Source organism: Vulpes vulpes, chromosome 3, assembly GCF_048418805.1.
Source record: "Vulpes vulpes isolate BD-2025 chromosome 3, VulVul3, whole genome shotgun sequence".
Lineage (NCBI taxonomy): Eukaryota > Metazoa > Chordata > Mammalia > Carnivora > Canidae > Vulpes > Vulpes vulpes.
Window position 1 is genome coordinate 57,662,888 of NC_132782.1, and position 20,985 is coordinate 57,683,872.

At 41.8% G+C, this 20,985-nt stretch overlaps 1 long non-coding RNA gene across 3 annotated transcripts in view; it reads left to right on the plus strand.

Moving 5' to 3' along the window:
- LOC112926236 (uncharacterized) overlaps positions 1–18,045 on the plus strand; it is a 128,830-nt gene extending 110,785 nt beyond the window's left edge. For all 3 annotated transcript variants that reach the window (XR_003236287.2, XR_012000442.1, XR_003236288.2), the window contains exons 3-5: positions 15,425–15,577; positions 17,090–17,264; positions 17,851–18,045. This is a non-coding gene — a long non-coding RNA (uncharacterized lncRNA). The remainder of the gene's footprint in view (positions 1–15,424; positions 15,578–17,089; positions 17,265–17,850) is intronic.
- The last annotated feature ends 2,940 nt before the right edge of the window (positions 18,046–20,985 follow it).

A 20,985-nucleotide genomic window follows, 5' to 3' on the forward strand; every position in this document is an offset into this window, starting at 1 on the left:
GGCACACAACCACAGGGAAATTCAAGTCCCACTGTCACAGAGCTCACCTGGTGGTGGAGGAGACTGCCCACAAACAAATCAACCAACAAACGAAAATGATGCAATTTCAGATGGTAATAAGCATTGTGAAATACATAAGGAAGGTTTTGAAAGTTGATCGCCAAAACAAGTTTTGGTGAGGGAAGGGATGTCAGTTTTATATACCCAATCTTTACCTGAAGGGGACTTTTTTGATCAAAATGTAATGAAAAAAGTTTTTATATGCAACTGGTAGTTTATCAGGTCATCTTTATGAAATTGAAGGTGGAAGTGTAGCAAATATTTGTTCTACTTTTATGTAAGTACACTTTCTGAGAAAATTTAATGTCAGTTCCTTACAGGTTATAATCTGGCAGCTTAGATGTAGACATATATATTATAAAGTTATTGCCTTGGAATAATTTTAAAAGCTAATTTTCTGCTGGAATTCTAGATGCACAGTGTCACTCTCAGAGTGGAGCTGAGTGCCTCCCATCCTGGCTCATTACTTTGCGGTCCCCTTTTTGTTCATGATGGTGTTAATTGCCTGCAGGTGTCTTTATTTCCCCCTTTTAAGGAACAGGGGCTTCTTCTGGCTTAATTCCAATTAAGGTATTTACCTGTTCTCCATGCAAATTCTGCCTGCAACTGTAAGTATTCAAATAAATTTTGCCTCAGTTTAAGATTGTGCTGCTAAGATAATATTTAGACTGGGGAGATAGTTTTGCTACCTATTGTTTTGCATTTTTTTGCAGGAGGGAACAAACATAGTTTCATTATGATTTATATTTAAACTTAAAAAATAGTGTGATGACAACGATGATGATAATGATAATGATAATGAGAGATGTTGGTGTAGTGCTTTTTAGTTAGAAACTTCCAAACAAAAAATACATTCAAAGGTTTGTCCTTATAACATATATATCCCCTCTGTCACTGATAGTGTTATCTATAAATATTTCTCCTTCAAATTGCATTTTCTTAACATGGGTTGTGTTTAATGGAATTATAACCAATTTAGGGCTATACTTTTAAAACTTGAGGTAAAAGTTATATACAGTTAACTACACAGGTCTTAAGTATAATAGTCAATGAATTTTGATAAATGTATTCACCTAGGTAACCACTCCCCAATCAAGATATAGAACATTTTCATCATTCCAGAAAGTTCCCTCAGGTAGAGGGCATGGTTTGATGTATGCAGACCATATTTTATTATAAAAAAAATTTTAGTCAGAAATCTGCATGGCAGTAACCTTAAAAGATAGGCACCATTAATATATTTTACCAGCTTCTTGGGGTGCCTGAGTGGCTCAGCTGATTGTCCGACTCTTGATTTCAGCTCAGGTCATGATCTCAGGGTTTTCGGATAGAGCTTCAGGCTGGCCCATGGAGCTGGCTCAAGATTATCACTCTCCCTCTCCCTCTGCGTCCCCCTTCCCCACCTGTCTATCTCTCTCTCAAATAATAAATAAATAAATAAATAATAAAATAAAGATTCATAAAAAATGTATTTTACCAGCTTCTTAACCAAACAACTACTTTTCTTTTTTTTTTTTTTTTTTAAATTTATTTATTTATGATAGTCACAGAGGGAGAGAGAGAGAGAGAGGCAGAGACACAGGCAGAGGGAGAAGCAGGCTCCATGCACAGGGAGCCCGACATGGGATTCGATCCCGGGTCTCCAGGATCGCGCCCTGGGCCAAAGGCAGGCGCTAAACCGCTGCGCCACCCAGGGATCCCAACAACTACTTTTCTTAAACATTTGCTGGTGGTTAAATATTGTCAATTGCCCATGGGCTTATCAACGGTGCCAAAATCATTTGGGAAAAAACGTTACTCCCAAAACTTTATTTAACAATGGGCTTTTTATAATAACTTCTTATAATTAGTTCAAGGCAGGTTTTGTTTCATTTACATCAGACGTGTCCATCTTTGGGGCCCAGAAAGCAATATCCATTTTTCTGTTGAAGTGGACCAGTGCCACCTGAGGGGACATGGGCTGAGGAAGAACCACACGGATTTGATTTGTAGTCATTCAACAGATGAAACCCTTACTATGTTCCAAGAACTGTTAACTGTTGGGGTTGCAGCAATGATCAAAATAAAAAGAAATCCCTCTTGTCACAGAGGAATGTGACCAAAACCCCCCCTCCAAAGCAAAAACCTCTCACTTTAAATGAGTCCAATAATATAATGTTAGATAATGGCAAGTGCAAAGGAAAATAAAGCAAAGTAAGTGGCGAAGTAGTGATGGGGATGAGGGCGAGAGTGTTATTTTAGTGGGATCATGGAAAGCTTCTCTGACAAAGGAACATTCAAATAGAGGTCTGAGAAAATAAAAGAATGGCATCATGTAGCTTTCTGGGAACAGCACATGCATAGGCCCCAAGGTAAAGATGTGCTTGAAATTTTCACGAATAGTCAGGTGGTAGAAATGGCTCAAGGATGCTGGAGAACAAGGAAGGCTCAGATCACTAGGTCACATGGGACATTCAAGGCCATGGTGAGGACTCTGGAATCAGGAATGTGGGAATTATGTGGCATCTTTTGTTTTTTATGTTTTTTTTTTAAACCAGAAGTGAGTAAATTTTATTCTTGATTGCCTAAAAAGTGCTAAAACTAAGAAGTTTTCCATCATTTACTGAAATGAGGTTTTAAAAGCTAAAGTTGGTTACAGAAATAAAAAGAAAATTGCATTTCATTTCTGCATGAGTTTTTTTTTAAGTTTATTTAAAAAAATTTTATTTATTCATTTGAGAGAGAGAGTATGTGTGCATGAGCAGGGGGGAGGGGCAGAGGGAGAGAGACAATAGAGTCCTGGCTGAGCAGAGAGCCTGAGTGGGGGCTCAATCCCAGGATCCCAAGATCATGACCTGAGCTGAAGTCAGATGCTCAATGGACTGAGCCATTCAGGTGCCCCTCTGCATGAGTTTTTATTTTATTTTTATTTTTTTTAAAGATTTTATTTATTTGAAAGACAGAATGAGAACAACATAAGCAGAGGGAGTGGCATAGGGACAGAGGGAGAAGCAGGTTCCCCATTGAGCAGGGAGTTCAACAAGGGCTGGATCCCAGGATCCTGAGATCATGACTTGAGCCAAAGACAGATGCTTAATTGATTGAACCACCCAGGCACCCCTCTGCAAGAGTTTTTTTTTTTTTTAAGATTTTATTTATTTATTCATGAGACACACAGAGAGAGGCAGAGACATAGGCAGAGGGAGAAGTGGGGTCCCCAGGAGCCTGATACAGGACTCCATCCCAAGACCCCAGGATCACGACCTGAGCTAAAGGCAGATGCTCAACCGCTGAGCCACCCAGGTGTCCCTGCATGGGTTTTTAAATTTATTTATTTATTTATTTATTTATTTATTTATTTATTTATGATAGTCACACAGAGAGAGAGAGAGAGACAGAGAGAGGCAGAGACACAGGCAGAGGGAGAAGCAGGCTCCATGCACCGGGAGCCTGACGTGGGATTCGATCCCCAGTCCCCAGGATCGCGCCCTGGGCCAAAGGCAGGCGCTAAACCGCTGCGCCACCCAGGGATCCCCCCTGCATGGGTTTTTAAAACAAACTTTTATTTAGGAATAATTTTAGATTTACAGAAAAGATACAAATATAGTACAGAAAGTTACTGTGTATCCCTTACCAGTTTCCCTATGGCTATCTTTTCTCCCCGCCATGGCTAATATCTTAAATTACTATGGTTCATTTGTCAAGACTAGGAGATTGACATTGGTATATTACTATTGACTAATCCGCAGATTTTATTTGGCTTTTGATAGTTTTTGCACGAATGTCCTCTTTCTATTCCAAAATCCAACCCCTGGTACCACATTACATTCTGTTATCATGACTCTCCAGTTTCCCCTGGTCTGTGACAGTTTCTCGGGCTTTGCTTGTTTTCCATGACCTATACTGTCCTGAGGGGTACTGGTCAAGTCCTTTAGTTTGGGTTTGCCTGTTATTTTTCTTGTGATTAGACTAGGGTTATAGATTTTTGGAAAGTATACCATCAAGGTGAAGTGTCCTTCTCATCATTTCAAGGGGTACATCATGCCCATATGACCTCACTGGTGATGTTAACCTTCATTCCCCAGTTAAGGTGGGTTTTCCAGGGGAGTTAAGGTGGGTTTTCCAGGGCACCATAAAGTTACTATTTTCTCTCCCCTTTTTACTTTATTCTTTGAAATCTAGCTCACCCTGAAGGAAAGAGGGATGATGGGAATTAAGCTTCTTTGGAGTGTTTTAAGCAGAGGAGCAACTTAATCCTATTTATGTTTTGAAAGGGTCACTCTGTGGAGAGCAGGCTATAGGGGGCAAGAGCAGAAGCAAGGAAACTAGACAGCATCAGGTGGGGGATGGCAGCTGGGATTAGAATAAGGTTGTGGAAGTGATGAGAGTGATTGAAATCTGCATATACTTTGGAGATACAGCCTATGGGTCTGTGCTGCCTTTCTGCCTTCAGCACCATGTGGGAAACGGCCATTGGGAATGACAGACATTATCTTATTTTACCAATCACAGCATCGTTTCCTGGGAGGACAGTGCTCTCCTTTTATTGTTGTTGGGTATTATAATTATTGTGCATTTATTTGTTTTCTTTCTCAAAGGAAAACCAATTGGGTCCTTAAGCTCTACAAATGTCACAGACTTTAAAGAGAGAGAATACTTAGCATAAAAATTAAGGAAATCCAGGCTGGGGAAACTAATTTCTTCAGAACATCCTATGTAGTAGGCTCCATTTTGGGTGCTTTATATTAGTTATATGAGTTCCAAGGCCCACACAAAAACCCAAGAATATAGCTTTTTACATTTTTCTATAAGTGAACTTAAATTTTATCCTAACTTTTCACTTTTTTTTTCTGCTGTAAAAATCTTACTCCAATTACATTTATATTCATTCAGTTCCATAGGTAATTACATAAGTTATTTCATACTTAAACCCACACAAATCTGGACTTTTCCTTTCTTCCTTTCCTCCATCCTGATATAGATCCTCAGGACAGCAGAGTTTTGTAAATATGCTACTGTGGGTGTGGAGGTAAGGGGCGCATATGTTTCTTGATCCTGATCTGTTGAGATCTCATGCCACCTGCCGTGAGATATAGCTGGTTGGTTTGGTCTCTGGGGATGTCTTTCTCCACACTGGCAATCTCCTGAGGAATAACTGCATTCTCAGTAGCTCCCCTGGGGAGTGTACATGGCTGTATCCTTCCTGCAGTATCTCCTAATTCAGCCCAGAGAACCCTTCTAGGGCTACCAGTAGCCTCTCTCAGAGCAAGTGCGATTCAAATCCCATCTTCAGGGATCCTCAAGCTTACAAATGTTCTATCCTGTCCCTCCTCCAGCAGTGCCTCTCCTTACTGTTACATGACCTAAAGGTAGAGGATGTTGGCCTCTAAATCAGCACCTAACTTGCTCTGTTCACTTCTCCCTGCTTGCTGACAGCTCTTATTTCTAAAGAGCTTGGAGGCTGGAGTAGAATAGGGGCTCACTCAGGGTGTAGTCTTCACAAATCTACTGCTTTTTAGGAGCTGGGCCTTTGGAAAAATAAAATCAAGAATTTACTTATTTTGTGTGCCCTAGGCAGTGAGAAATGGGAGGCTGCAGTAGAGGCTGGGGTACAGCAGAAGCCAGGGTCTCATTTGAAGAGTTGAGTAGAAAAACGCAGGAGTGGAAAGCCAACTGGCACACAGCATGTGTATAAATCAAATGATGATTTCATTTGCTCTTTATATTGGTTCTAGGAGTTTCATCTTCTTATTGCCATTTTTCAAATGAAAAAGTTAGTTAAAAGTAGTTACAAAAAAATCCTCCAAGTTTGTACAGATAGTGTATGTTGGTAGAAGCAGAAATCAAAACCATATCTGTTCTGACACCAAATCTCATGTTTTATTTGTCAGAACTCAGAGTCAGATTCAGATACTAACATTTTCCTTCCATGTCAATGACCTGAAGCATTCTGGGGAAAGCAATGAATGGGCGTAGACTATGGATAGGAACTATTGAGGGCACCTACCTGGTCAGTAGGTGTAACATCTCTCTTTCTCTTTAAATTTCAGCCTTTAACCAGTAATTACTGAATGGCCATAGCGGGGTTCAGGGATCCAATAGCGAACAATCTAGTTCTTGACTTAATGGAAGTTAGAGCTAGGGAGGAGTGAGAGGTATGTCAAAAGATACTTAAAATACAGCCAGTGAAGTGCTGCTAATGAGGTAAAACAGCTAGTAAGACCATAGCTGAGAGACCTAGAAGGAATGCTAGTTTTGCCCTGGGCGATCCACAGAAACTTCCTGGAAAGGATGGGATGTAAAGCATAGTGCCATGGAAGAGGCCATGAGATGTGGGATACTAGAGGATGGAATAAGATAACCTACTGCAAACTTTCCAGATCTTTTCGTAGGCGACGCTCTCCTCCTCCTCCTTCGCAGCAGAGGGAACTGAGCTCCAGCTGAGCACAGATGAGGGAGCCCACCCATTCTTGGGCCCACCCTCTAAGATAACGCAGACCTTATGTGTAACCGAGGGTTGGCTGTTTCTTGTACTTTCTCTAACCATCGCCCAGCAAAAACTGCGTCCTCCACAGCCAAGGCCTCATGGATCACCTCCAAAAGGGCATCTGCTGTTTGGCATCCCGCCTGCTCGCCTTCTAGTCCATGGGGTCCTTCTCACTGGCCTTGCCTCCCCTTTGGCCTGAACGAGGCTGCTTTCACCATCAGGACAGTAGATGCTGCAAGATACAGCAGAAAGGTGCCGAGCTAACTCTACCGTTCCTTCCTGCCTGCATTTTGAGGCCCTGGCAAGAGCCGAGGGGAGGGTGCTGCTGGAGCCTGTGTATTCTTGCTTGAACAGGCAGTGTTTAAATGTGGTTATTTTTGAAATGCGGCCTTTCCTCTCCATTCTCCCCCTGCTGCACGCTTCCATTCAAAGACTCATTTGCTTCCTCAGGCATTTCAGCTTCTGAATTTATTCACACAAAAAGCATGACATATGTTGTCTTTCTTGTATGGTTTTTAAGGTGACAGTGAGTTTCCCCAATTCCCAGCACTTTCTGCTGGTTGCTTCTGCAGGGGAACACAGAACATACTTCAGCAGCCACAGCTGACAGCACAAAGCCCAGGGCTAGTGGCAGGATTGTGATGCATGTCCTTGGGGGTTTAAATGCTTTGCTGGAGCATCTTACCCCAATGTGCAGGATTTTATGATTCTGTGGACAGTAGAGTTCCTAGGGCCTGGGGAAGAAGAGAATGTCATCCAGTGGTCTGCATGCTGGGCAGGGCTTCAGAAAGACAGGGATCTGGTGCTGCCTCTGGGAAGGGATCCTGGAGCAAGTCCTTCCTGTCTCTGGTTGTTTCTGGTCATGGGCGTCTGAGCCAGCCACAGTGACTTTGTCGCTTTCAGAAATGTGGTGGGGAAACCATGTCCTCTACCCTCCCACTGCACATTTTCCAGGTGATACTTTAAAAGATGTACCTTGAAAAAGTCCTAAACACATGGGCACATGGGTGGCTCAGTCAGTTGAGCATCTGACTCTAGATTTCAGCTCAGGTCATGAACTCGGGGTCATGAGATTGAGAGCTCCCTGCTCAGCTGGGAGTCTGCTTGAGATTCTCTCTCCTGCCCCTGCCCATGCTTGTGCATGCTCTCTCTCAAATAAATAAATAAATCATAAAAAAAGAAAAGAAAATCCCAACAGAGAGTTGGAATTTGTGAAAAGCTGGTGGGGAGAGAGAGGGGGAGTGTTGAATATTTATGCTATCACATTTGTTCCTTTATATAACAACTCTAGGCTATGATTTAATTTAAAAAATGAATGTGACATATACATCTTTATTGGTATGTAGTTGACAGGAGAAGGGAGACACAGATTTGTTGAGGGACCTTTGTCCCCTGCTACATCATTGAGTCTTCACGACAACTATATTACAGATAGTATTATTCCCTTTTTTTAGGTGAGGAAGTCGAGGCAGAGAGGTGACATGATTCACAAATTAAGTAGCTTCTAATTGGCTAAGCCGAGGTTCCAACGTAGGGCCAGGGCAGGTGGTGCAAGCCTCCTTAGGGCCTTCCCATGAGCCAGTATCTCAGGGTTTGAAACTGGGCTTCCCGCTAATGCCTTCTGCAGTCACTTCCCTCCCCAAAGTCTATTCTCAGGATAATCTTGTCTTTCTGGCTTCACTGGGTTATTGTGATAACCATGACTGCCGGACAACATGGGGAAGTGCTTCGTAAATGACAACACATTAGAGAAATACTAGAAGGAGTCATTATTACTTTGTTGCTGCTGAGTGAGACACACCTGTTGATGAATACCTGAAATATTTAGCTATGGGACTTGCTGTGTAGTTTTATCTCCTATAGCAGAACACTGACTGAGGCCTCTTGTCACCAGGGCACATTCTTCACACTGGTTTGTTTGTTTCACACTGACGTGATGTGCAGACCAGATGGTGGGCACCTAATGCCCATGAAGAGGCCATGTGGGAATAATCCTTAAGAGCAGGTCTTCTGGAGACATAATACTGCCTGCCCCTGCCACTTGCCAGCTTGTGACTTTGGGCAAATGACTTAACTTCTCTGTGTCCCAGCTTCGAAAACAATAACATGAGATAAGAATAGTATTTATCTCATATGATTATTATGAGGATGAAATGAGTCGGTTCATGCACAGCTCTTAGCATAATGCCTAGAACATAGTAAATGCTAGAGAAGTGCTACCTGGCATTACACTTGCTAGTTGATTTTGACCAGCCTTGATAGAATTTCCAGGAGCAATGGTAAGCTTTGGGGTAGAGTGCTACAATGTAGAAAGCTCGAGATCATGGCCTTCTTCTCTACAAATAGCATTCCTTGAGGCTTACAAAGAAATGGCTTTGGTGACTGATAGTTCCCACATGGAACAAGTGCTATGTCAAGGCCCGGTAAGGAGCTACGCGAGACCCTATCAGATCTGGTTCACCTCTTCAAACGCATCGGGTGCTCTGTAGTCCTGGAACTCCACTTCCACCCACACGGGGCCCTTTTGGTTCTTCGGATGTGACATGCTCTCTTCTCTCTCAAACGTGCTACTCCTTCTACTTGGAATGCTCTCTTTGTCCCCATAGCCCTAGGCTCACCAGTCAGCTTGCTTGCATCTTGTGCACAAATCCCTTAAGTCTCAGTTTAGATGTCATTCCCTGGAGAGGTGTGTCCTGATGGCCTAAGACAGTTTTGGAAAAAAGTGTTAAAATGTAGTTCAGTCTCAATGATGTTTTTTAAAAAAAGATTTAATTTATTCACGAGAGACACACAGAGAGAAGCAGAGACACAGGCAGAGGGAGAAGCAGGCTCCCTGTGGGGAGCCCAATATGGAATTCCATCCCTGGACCCCGGGATCACACCCTGAGCTGAAGGCAGACACTCAACCACTGTTGCCCTGAAAACTCTGCAATGGCATTTGCTTAACCAATTGTAGGCTTGTTGTTTGCAAATAATATGTATGCAATTTTTAATATCAATTGAAAGTAATTTATGCATTATATTCTTTGCTTATTCCAGGTAGTTTATTTAGTTTCTGAATTATACAAAGTTCTCTTTTTTATTCCTTTTCTCATTTTGGCTACTTTTTCCCTCATGCCAGCTCTTGACAAAATCAAGGTTGACTTTTTTGTGTGTGTGTGAAGAAACAGTGAGTTGAAATTTTCATGCCATTGAAAAATCTAGAAAATGTCAAATAGCTTCTACTTTTCTTTTAAAATTTTTTTCTGAATATTGTACAGCATTTAGATATTGCTCACTGATTTTAGCCCTCTTCATTTTGTAAACAAAAACAATAGAAAAAAACAAAGATTTATATCTAAGCCTACCAGTGTTACATGTGAGATGTAGGTGAAAGTGAATTTCATTTTACTCCTTTTGCTTCCTGTGCATTTTCTAAATTTTCTACAATGAATGCACTTTGTAATAATAACAAATTATTATAATTTTATAAAGAAAACAAGAACTTCATGTTCTCTGAATTCAGTGAGATTCAATAAGCAATAAGGGTTGGGGAGAAGGAGAATTCAAAAAAAGTAGACCGTTTCCTGCCTGCAAGGTGATGGACATCTAGGAGACGTTTCTCTTTTAAACATTTTTTCTTTCATTTTTTTTTTTTTTAACTTCTCATACCTGCCTTCCTGGCCATTGTCTCAGTCCGCCTTGAACAGTCATCCCTCCTTCAGATGACACTGTTCCTCCTCTTTTATTCCATGCCTCCCTCACCAGTATTTTTTCTCTGTGTTCCACTCACTGATGGTGGACAAGGAAAACTCATGACATTGAATTTCAAGATATTCAGGAATGCCTTTTTAGTTAGTGCTTAGAAATTTTCCTAAACAAACCTCTTCATAAGCATCAAAATGGAATTTTAAATGCATGTGTGCTTTTTAAAAAAATTTTATGAGCAATATAGATGAGAAAATAGCTATTTGGGATAATGTTTCCAAGACCATTGGCTAGATATCCTGTTGCAGGCCCAAAGGGCCCTGTCACTTAACAGGTATTTAATGATATTTACCTTTCTCTCTCGCTGGAAACAGTGAGCTAGAAAAAGAGAGCTGTGACTCTTACATGGTCTCACCAAGGTCTGTCTGTGCCTTTCTTTGAATGATACACTTTACATTTCAGAAAATAAAACACATAATGCTTAAGAAGTCCTTGCAAGAAATCTCTGTGCAAAAATTGTGCCAGCTACTTTTTTAATGCTACAACTAAAGATCAGAAGAGGGTCTGGTCTGCCCACTGTACTCATGTCAAATGAGTAATCATGCTATGATTGAATTTCCCCGCTGCCAAATGTGTCTAAAGAGAGATTGGAGAGGGGGTCACAATGCCCCTACCCTCTGAAGCAAGCACCCTTTGTATGAAATTCATTGTGTCTACCCCACAAAAAATGGGGGTCCATATTTGTATGCATAACTGATTTTTTAAAAACGATTTTATTTATTTATTTATTTATTTATTTATTTATTTATTTATTTATTTATTTATTTATTTATTTATGAGAGACACACACACAGAGGCAGAGACACAGGCAGAGGGAGAAGCAGGCTCCATGCAGGGAGACCGACGTGGGACTCCATTCCAGGACCCCAGGATCACGCTGTGAGCCTAAGCCAGACGCTCAACCGCTGAGCCACCCAGGTGTCCTGAATAATTGATTTTTTAAAGAGTAGAAACCAGTATTATAGGCGCAACATACTATTTGTTGTTTTAACTGCTGTTTCTTGTGAGTCTGGACATTTTTCACATAGTCATTGGTTTTTTTATACATATCTATTTCTACTTATATCTTATTCTGGTTATTTTTTATTCATGCCCTTTGCATTCTTTTCTATTATGATGATTCTCCCCATATTGATTTATATGAACTTTTCATATATTAAGATACTATCTTTTTGTACCATTTTAAAAACATTATCCTTTTCCAATGTATTTTGCCTTTGAGTTTTGTTTCTTATATGTATATTAAAAATGTATCTAGTTGAATCTTTCAATGTTGCCTTTTAAAAATGTGTCTTTTATTACTTCTTTATTATCCTTGTTTCTAACACATTAGAGGGAAAGAGAGAGTCCAGTGTTTTCGATGAGTTAATAATCAGCCTCTAAGGGGATCCCTGGGTGGCTCAGCGGTTGAGCGCCTGCCTTTGGCCCAGGGCGTGATCCTGGAGTGCTGGGATCGAGTCCCACATCACGCTCCCTGCATGGAGCCTGCTTCTCCTTCTGCCTGTGTCTCTGCCTCTCTCTCTATCTCTCATGAATAGATAAATAAAATCCTAAAAACAAAACAAAAAAATAAGCCTCTAAGTGTTCCTGAATCTGAGAGTCAGGAAATAATTATGTCCCATTTACTTTTTTAGAAAGAGGAGGAGGGGAGGGAACATAAATTGAAATGAATTCTGAAGGTAAGTGGCTCTGGGTGTGCTCCCCCCACCTTACCGTGTCAGAATGGAAAGGGACCTCAGGGGTCAGAAGTCACGTCCCTGGGCCCTGCCCCTTGCCCAGAGAGGACTCCTGCCCATGGTACTATTCCACCATCCCCTTGACCACTGGGGGGCCCAGTCTGCTGCAGCGGGACAGACCTTTGCTAGTGATGCTGAAAGGTGCCTGCCTGTCGGTTCCCCTTGCCGGCCTAGATCTGCCCGTTGGAGCCACAAAAACGAAATTGGTTTAGCTGTGGGAAGACTTGAACCCCTCCGAGGACGCCGACGTGTCACATCTGAGGTGTCTCTTCTCCAGGACAAACACGTTAAATCTTTTCTCTCTTCTTCCTCTCACCTGGTGTTGACACTCACCACGGGCCTGTTTGCCATCTCCTGGGCGCACCCCAGCGCCGGCCTGTCCCCTGGTATGGGCTGAGCCGTGAGGCCGGGACCCCGCGTGGACCCCACGGGCCAGCCCTGGCACTAGCGGGACCCCCGTCGCCCGCCGCCTGCACCAGCGCCGCTCAGCTCCCTCTGCGGCTTCTCACGCGCCCACCACGGCCCCTGCGCCCCGGCAGCCCCGGAGCTGGCGGCCTGGGCCCCTGGCTTGTCGGGACTCCGCTCCCCTCTTATGTGGAAGCGAGATTTTTTTTTTTTTTTTTTTTGGGCTTATTATTGCTGACAAAACCCTGGTAAACCTCTTAGGTAGCTGGCAAGAGCTGGCTTGGAAACCTCCCTCTCTCCCACTGTTAAAGACTGTAAAAGCTGGAAGAGGGGGTGGGAGGAACAGAGGGATGGGGAGAGAGTCTTAAGCAGACCCCCCCCTCGGGGCAGGGAGCCTATGCAGGGCATGATCCCATGACCTTGAAATCATGACCTGAGCCAAAAATTAACAGTTGGGTGCTTAACCAACTAAGGAACCCAGACACCCCCCTTTCTCGTAGTTTTAAAGCCCCAATCTACTGCTGATGATGGCAGCAGTTTTCAACCTCTGTTTGTGGGTGGAGGTTTTGGTTCTGGACCTTGGCCTCACTATCCTGTTAGACCAGGGCTCAGGCCTGGCTGTTCAAGGGCCTCCCACTGAGACTTGGCATCTGGGGAGGGCAGGGCAGGGCAGGGCGGGGGTAAAGTAAAGGTGGGGCTCATAGAGCTGGGTGGGGCTAGGCTGCGTGGGAGACTGACTTGTTTCTCTACATCAGTTGGGCTTGGAGATGGCACAACTTGTAGTGGCACAGGTGCCACCTAGCAATGGCAGTGAGGGAGTTGGACTTACCTGAGTCATACTCCTGGCTAACCAGCTGGGAAACCCTAGGTAAGTCATGGGTCATCTACCAGAGGATGACCCTGGAAAGCAGGGCGGCAAAACTATAGGGTCACAGGCATTATCCCATTCGATTACAGCAGCAAACTCACAACAAAAGTCCTATTCCCCCTCTCATTTTACAGATGAAGAGTTAGTAACTGGTTAAATAATTTGTCCAAGGTCAAAGTGTTGTGTAAGTAGCTGAGGTGGGATTTGAACCCAACTGTGCCTGTGGTCCTAACCACAACATCCCTTCCCACCGCCCAATTCTCAGTTCTGTGACCTGTCATAATTCAGTGGGAGCTCTAACGTCTGAGCAGGACCATATTCATGCCATTTGTCAGTAGGATGGCAGCAGCATGCCGGAGGCCTCTGAGCTAAGGTCACCTACACTCTGCTAGCCTGTAGGAAAGCAGCCAGCAAACATTCAGGTACCAAGAATAAATTTCTACCAGAAATGGCTTAAAAAATATTTTATTTATTTGTTCATGAGAGACACAGACAGAGGCAGAGATAGGCAGAGGGAGCAGCAGGCACCCCACAAGGAGCCTCGTGTGGGACTTGATCCCAGGACCCCAGGACCACGACCTGAGCCGAGGGCAGATACTCAACCATTGAGCCACCTAGGCGTCCTCAGAAATGGCTTTATGTCAGTTTTGCTATCACCATCTCCATATTCAGGAATAAAAACCCAGAAACAGGGATCCCTGGGTGGCGCAGCGGTTTGGCGCCTGCCTTTGGCCCAGGGCACGATCCTGGAGACCCAGGATCGAATCCCACGTCGGGCTCCCGGTGCATGGAGCCTGCTTCTCCCTCTGCCTATGTCTCTGCCTCTCTCTCTCTCGCTCTCTCTCTGTGACTATCATAAATAAATTAAAAAAAAAAACCCAGAAACAGGGGATCCCTGGGTGGCTCAGTGGTTTAGCGCCTGTCTTCACCCAGGGCTGATTCTGGAGTCCTGGGATCAGGTCCCATATCGGGCTCCCTACGTGGAGCCTGCTTCTCCCTCTGCCTGTGTCTCTGCCTCTCTGTCTCTCTCTCTCTGTCTCTCTCTCTCTCTGTCTATCATGAATAAATAAATAAAATCTTTTAAAAAAAACCCCAGAAACAGAGTGAAACATGAATTTCCCTTGAATGGGAAGCCTGTCTAAAACACTGTTATTAATTATTCATGTTGGCCAAGGCTGTTTACTTAAAATATTTTTTTCTTCTTTTAGACATAAAAAAAATAATTACTCTGGTCTTTTCTCTGTGATTTCCTGATGCCTTGGCATGCCAATGCCTGAGAAAACTTGACCCACAGAATGAGTAATACTCCGTAGCTGGGAGCTGATATTTCGATTGCCCAAGGTTGTGGAAATCTTACTGCAACATGGGACTCAGCTCCTTAGAAAGCAAGCCAGCAAGCCAGCCTGCCGTCCTCTCCTGAAAAAAGCCTGCCCTCTTTAAGGATTTTAATTTGCCTTCCTGCAGTACAACACAATGTTGTAGTTATCATCTCCCTGGCTTTATGCATTAGTTCAGTCGGGCTCAGTGATTCTTGAGTTTGTGTAGTGTCTTCCTAAGAACACAATATTTTCATATTTATTCTCACAGCATGTGTGTGTGTGTGTGTGTGTGTGTGTGTATGAGAGACAGAGACGGAGTGTGAGTGAGCCCTGATTAGAAGAATGCTTTTACATTGAAAGACAGCAGATCTGATGCATCAGGAACTGCCAGTAAATCTGTGAGGGGCAGGAGAAGAAACCAGAGAGCCTTATTTCTATAGATTCACGTACTTTGTGTCTAGAGCAAAGCTCAACCTTACAAGAAAAACACCAGAAGTCTTGGCATAAGTACATGGCACTTAGTGGGTATACACAATATATGTCAGTTCTATTCTTCCTCTCCAATGATGTGATCATATTTACCATCGACTTACCATTTCCATAACAACTACAATTGGTGCTATCACATAAAAGACATATTTCTGTGTCTCTGTAGTTGTTTATTAGGTTTATTTTGATCCCAGTTACATCCCTAGGAACCCTCTGGTACCATTTATCTAAATTTGGTTCTAGCTTATATGGTTTGCTTCTCCTATGTTCTCTCATCCTTGTACTACCTGGGTATAACTTAATCTTCTGCCTTTTTGTTTTCTTTCTGCTTAAGTGAAAAACAAGAATGCCGAGATTGCTAGAGGACACACCTGCGCACTGTTGCAGAGCGGCTGATCTTGAGGGAAGGCTGGTTTTGCCACACAGGTGGTGACTGGGAGGCCTCAACAAGCCTCCAAATAAAGGGGGAAGAAAAAACAAAGCCAGTGTATGTTGAAGTGGGGGCTGGGATGGGGGAAAGAAATACGGGGTATTTAGCAGATGTTGTTTAATTGCTCTGAGTACCAAAATGTAATTAGAAAGCCAAATGTCACAGAGAAGGAGAGTTTTAACATGTGTGCATGCACACACGGACCCACTTACCTCCCACCCTCCCCACCCCTGACCAGGTGCACATTTTCTTTTTCGGGTAGTTCCTCTTCCATGACATAATGATAGAAAATTAAAGATTGAGAGACTCCATCCAGCTAATGCCGTGCATTGTGAGAGCCACAGTTCAGAGGGAGATTCCCCTTAAATGTAGCTGACTTTTCACCAGGGTTGAATCACTTCTTTTTTTTTTCTCATCACTGAATATAATCTATCCCAAATTTTATACCACACACTAGAGGAGAGCTGAACATGGCATACATTTACTAGCACTTTAGGTACTGGTGCAGCAGGCAAAACGAAGAATCTAGATTTTGGAGCCCTGGGACACAAGCTCAAACTCTTGTTAGGTTGTTTTCTGTTAGATATGCAATTGGACTTTATATAGCTTGGGTTAGAAGGGAGATAAATGTGAGTCATTTAATATTTCTGCTTTCCACTTCCTGTCTAGAGCACAGAGCATGCCCCACCTATTTTTTTTCCCTTTCAGAAATAGCAGTAGCATTACGAGTCTTGTCAATTATTTGCTCTCTTAGCCATTTACCAAAATTTTTTTGGTTTCACCTTTTTCATTTACAAAATGAGAATGATTCTTTCATATTGTGATCAATGAATAGTCGCCAATAAAAAAGGGGTACTTTCAATCTGCAAAATACCATGTGAAGAATTTTAACCTCAAAAAATTAGGTTTCTTTACAATATTAATGACATAGTGATTTGAAGACATTCTGCTTCACTAACAAAGAAATGTATCTGAAAGAACAATCATGGTATATTTGATCATTATCAGATTGGTAAAGATAAAAGATAATGATGATACGTAGTGTTTGTGTAAATGTGGGTATGTTGGATCAACTTTTCTGCAAGGTATATCAGCAATATATTTCAATATTTAAAATGATCATGATTTTTGATGGAGTAGCCCCTCTCCTAGAAATTTATTCTCAGGAGAAAATCAGAAAGGTATTTAAAAATATATTATAAGCTTGTTTATCTCAGCTTCCTGAAGAAGACTGACAAATGGGAAATAAGATACATGCCACTAATAGGAAATTGTTAGATTAATTATGGTATACACTCAAATGTAATAAATACTCTGTTTAAAAGGAGGATGTAACTCTGCTGATAGGGAAAGATATCTAGACTATATTGCTAAGTGGAAAGTAAATTATAGAACTATATGTTTAATATTATTCCATTTGGATGGATACGTTTATATTTATCCCTATATTTATATACATGAAGAATATTTTTGTCTATCACAGTCTTTGGAAATGGAGGTTATTGGAAAAGGACTCTCACTTTGTACTTAATACAATTTTGACTTGCCTAAGCTTTTTTTTTTTTATAGTGAATGGTGTTATGTTGTATAATCAGCCAACACAATAATAATAAAGAAAGAAGAAGAACCCAAGGGACACTGAAATGAAAAAAAAAAAAACCCTCTCAAATCTACGACTTCTACTAATTTCTCTCATTTGTAATATGACCATTGAATTGGATACACTCACCTTCTGATCAGCTAAGTAGGTACACGGGCCTAGGCTATTTACAATGGACTAAAGAAACAGTAAAAGATAAACAAATATGAGATAAACAGTATGAAGATACGATATAAATTGGTGGGGGACCGCCATAAATAACACGCTAATCTATTTAATGAAATAATATATGATGGGCATCCGATGAGCTTGTGAATTGAGTATCATGTGAAAATAAGGTCGTTGAATTTAGTGTAAGTGATAGGGGCCACCGCCGGGGGATGATAGGCACTGCATTCAATGCTGTGGGAAGTGTGATTCTCTCTCCAACCTCTTTTCTTTCTGAGAGACCCAGTGGTGGGCATTAGAGACTTTCAGTCTACTTTGCCTTTATTTTGGACTGAGACCTAGATGCTATCATGTAAAAATATCCCTGCTAATGCATATTAAGATGTGACATGCTTCCTTTTTTTATTTTGTATGCCTTTGTATCATTAACCTGAGAGGGAAAAAAAAAAAAAAAAAAAAAAGAACCCATATCCCGACGTGTAACTAAAAACCTCCCGGTGGGATTTGTTTAGTGTGAGAGAGTGATTAGTAATTTTTAGTGATTAGTAATTTTCTCCCTCAGGTGGTTTTTCTGCATTCCTGTAGAGATCGTGTACACAACAGGGCTGCCAAGTGAGAAGAAAAGACTCAGGCAGAAAATATCACGCTTTAGAAAACAGTATGTGTACGTGCGTGAGTGTGTGTGTGTGTGTGTGTGTGTGTGTGTTTTAAACAACTATTTTAGTTACTTTGACAAATAAAGTGCTTTGATTTGGAATCATTGCTTTTATGTCTTATATAATCTCTGGTCTTGCAAAAAGTGCCATTATGCAACAGTTTTATACAAGGGAATTATATCTGTGTTCCTATCTGCTCATAACCCTGTCTCCCTCACTCTTTCTATCCCCCCATTGGGTTCTGGAAAGCAAGCCAATTCTAAAAATCTTGGCTTAACAAGGCCCCAGGACTTTATTTGCAGGTTTTTTTAGGGCCCACTGTGGAAATCATAGGATTGAAACAGTTGGAATTTAGCTTTCTCAATTAAAAAAAAAAAAAGACTACAGAGGTCTATAATGAGAATTCCATGAAGGAGGACCTTATTTTCGTGTCTTGCCAGGTCAACTCTATCTGCTGCCCAATAAAGGGGGCTTTCACACAAACTCTTGCACCCACACAGACAAATTGCTAGCCAGAGTGTGTAGTTGTTTTTCTACTTGCTACCAGGCTGGAAATCATGTAGCAAAAAGATGAAGCAAACCATGTGGCCTCAGGATTCTCCCACTTGTACCTTTCATAATTTTATTTTTACATATCCATGAGCACCTACCCTCAGCCCAGTGACCTCATTAATCGTAACTGCTGGTTCCTCAGAATGTTGCACTGTGAACCCAAGAAAATAATACACTGTTTCTTTGGTTATTCTTTGGTTTCTAAGACTAAAGTTGGTGCCTAGGACAGTAAATGAAATAAGCTTTAAAGTTGAGAGTTAAGGCACTTATGCTGACAAAATAGAATACTTTGCTGACCAATCTTATCCAGTTGATGGATTTTAGTCATGCCCCCCTTTGTCATTGTCATCATTATCATCATCAGCTGCAGCAGCAGCAACATACAGTTACCGCGCTTTGCTGTTCTAAGCACTTTCTTGTGCCTTGTCTTATTTGGTCATCGTGGCAGTTCTCTGAGGCCCAGGAGGGTGTTTCTTTTCTCACCATTTTAGATATGAAGATGCTGAGGCTTTAAAACCACATGTTCAGCGTCAGAGCAAGGAAGAGAATCCAGACTTTCTAATTCTGGGCTCTGTACTCTTTCTGAAGCACTTCAATGGGGGGCTCTGGGCAGGCGACACCAACCCCTCTAACTCTGGGCTGAGAGCCTAGCCTGCCTTGAATTTTGATCTTGAGCAAAGACTGAGGTTACTTTAGAATACAAGTGATGACTTTGAATGGATAGATTAGTCATTCTGCAAGTTTGGTGTAATGATCTAAGAAAACACAATTTCCCCCTTCTTTTGTAAATTGGCCACATCATGGTGCAAGGAGGTGTTCTGACAAGCTGGAGGTGTCACCCTGTGAGGTCCTCCTGGAGACTGCTTTAGGTTACCTGTTCCGCACAGTGGGTGAACCGCTCCCCGAGCCCTATCTCCATGGATACAAACAGAACTTGCTCTTTTCAGTTCTTGGATGAATGTATGAATGACAATCCTAAATTGGCTGTCCTAAGCCACTCAGGGCAGCAAGAGTTGAACATTTAAATGTTCAACAGGTCAAATGAACAGAAGATATAGGTGAGTGAGACTGACTCATGGCTGGGGAAGAGGCAGAGGTGGATGGCTTTCCATTGCCCTGGCCAGAGACCATGGATGGGCTATAATGCATTTCCTGTCCCATCCTGGCCATCACCTATTGGTGCACCTGATTGTAAGCTGTTACGCACTGTGGAGAAAAGAAAGGGAGCTGGGGGTTGGCTGGGGGCTCTGAACAAAAGCTGGAACCAGGGAACATTTATAAGTTCTGCAAGACAAGGCAAAGGGTTTCTCACTAGATTGTGACCAAATCTAATGTTAGGGAGAAACATCTACTTATTTTTATATTTTTAAAGCTGAGTGCTGTGCTAGGCACATAGTAGTAGTTGCTCAATAAATACTTGTTGAGGGAATGATAATAAACTGGTGTGGACTTTTAGTAACCTCACCTGCCATTTCCTTCCCTGATCAAGCACCCAGTTTAAACTGCTGGCCTGGCCTTGATGGCTGCCACTACAATTGCTACTTCTGATCTGCTCCCATTTGTGGACCTTCAGGCTTTGCCTGGCTTTGGGGTCCTCCTTAGTGCCCCAGTCCTGGCCTCTATTTCTGCTTCCTGAACTGACTTCTGATGGAATCATTGTTAGGGAGCCTGCTTCCAAAATTCTCAGCTTTCCATTTAGTTACAATGAAACCCCCAAATGATTCTGGAAAAAATGTAGCCCTGTTAGAAAACTATTTGTGAAACAAGTGATTTTTGTAAAAATATGGGATTCCACATGTATGGGGGTGTTTTAATCAAAATTTTAGGTCTCATAAGTCCTGGCTGAAGGAGCAAAAAGTCTGCTTTTGGGAGCCTACTTGGTTGTGTCTATCAACATTTTAAAAATGTGTAAACATTTTGATCTAGCAATTTCAATTCCAGAAATCTAACTTACAGAAATGTATAAGTATGAGGGCGTATAATTACAAAAATGCTTAGTGCCCATTATTTGTGATTGTAAAAAACAGAAGTCATTGTAAATCCATGAACAAGGAAATTGGTAAATAAATTATATCCACACAAAAGAATACTATTCATCAAGTAAAAGCAATCAGAGAAATTTGGATTGATTTTTATATTTAATATGCAAAAGGGTGAATAATTTGCATAGTATGATCACATTATTTAAGCTATATATATGTGTGTATATCTGCAAATATATGTGTATTTTTTATTTGTGTATGCTTATCTATATGTATTGCCATTTGTGAATATATGCATAGAGAAAAGTCTAGAAGGACACACACTGAATCATTAAGAAGGAATATCCATGAAGAGAAGAAATGAAATAGGATGGTAATATAATTAGTTGATCAACTACTGCTTTGATATCTTCTCTTTCCTTCTGCCATTTTGGACTACGTATCTTAGAGGAAGATTAAATTAAATAATGATGAACTCAGTTCTGTATTTATTAGCACTTGTGCCTA